The sequence below is a fragment of the Penaeus monodon genome, chromosome 30, assembly GCF_015228065.2.
Source record: "Penaeus monodon isolate SGIC_2016 chromosome 30, NSTDA_Pmon_1, whole genome shotgun sequence".
NCBI classification, from domain to species: domain Eukaryota; kingdom Metazoa; phylum Arthropoda; class Malacostraca; order Decapoda; family Penaeidae; genus Penaeus; species Penaeus monodon.
In genome coordinates, this window is record NC_051415.1 from 22,906,578 (window position 1) to 22,907,446 (window position 869).

An 869-nucleotide genomic window follows, 5' to 3' on the forward strand; every position below is an offset into this window, starting at 1 on the left:
TACGGGATATATGAAATTTATCTAATCCTACATCAAAGGCAAGATGCCAAACATGCATCTCTGTTCCGCAATGCAGATTTGTCTTTTATAATTGTGATTGTTATCATTGTATACAAAATTGTCTCTTGCAGAGGCATCATCTTAAGACTCTCCATTCTTAACTTCGCGATCTTCGTTGTACAGAAAGTATCTTTAACGACAAAGCGTAATCATTCAAATCGGACAAAGCCATTATAGAAAAATAAAAAAGAATATCAGAAAGCATTCCCGATAAACAAAGACCGCGGCAGAAAGGGAACTAGAGCCGTAACCTCACAGCGTCTTGACTTCCTCGCCACGCACGCACAGTAAACAACAAACAAAATGCGTGCCTAAGAAATATCAATAAGATCGTGTCGGTGATCAGCTGAGAGAAGCATACAGATGTGCAGGCAACATCCGGAACGTTGAACTGCAATGATGTGTTGATCATCCCCTCAATCTCTCCCCTCCCTCAACCGCCTCCCCCCCCCCACGCTCCTGACCCCCTCTCCTCTCCCTTCCCCTTCCCCCTATCTCCCTATCTCCTCCCTCCCTCTTCCCCACCCTCTCCCTCCCCCCTTCCTCTACCCCTATCTCCTCCCTCCCCCCTTCCTCTACCCCTATCTCCTCCCTCCCTCTTTCAGCCCCCAATGCCTCCCCCTCCCCCTCTCACCCCCTCAGCAGGTGGTGTGATCCGGGACTTAATGACTAAATCAAGATCAGAGTCTCTCATCGACACTCCTCAAGCAGTTTGTCCCTGGATCTTCGTTGGCTTGAGATTCAATCAATATTTTGTACCTTTTTTTATTTTCTTATCTTTAGAAGACGTGGATCAGCAACAGAGGATA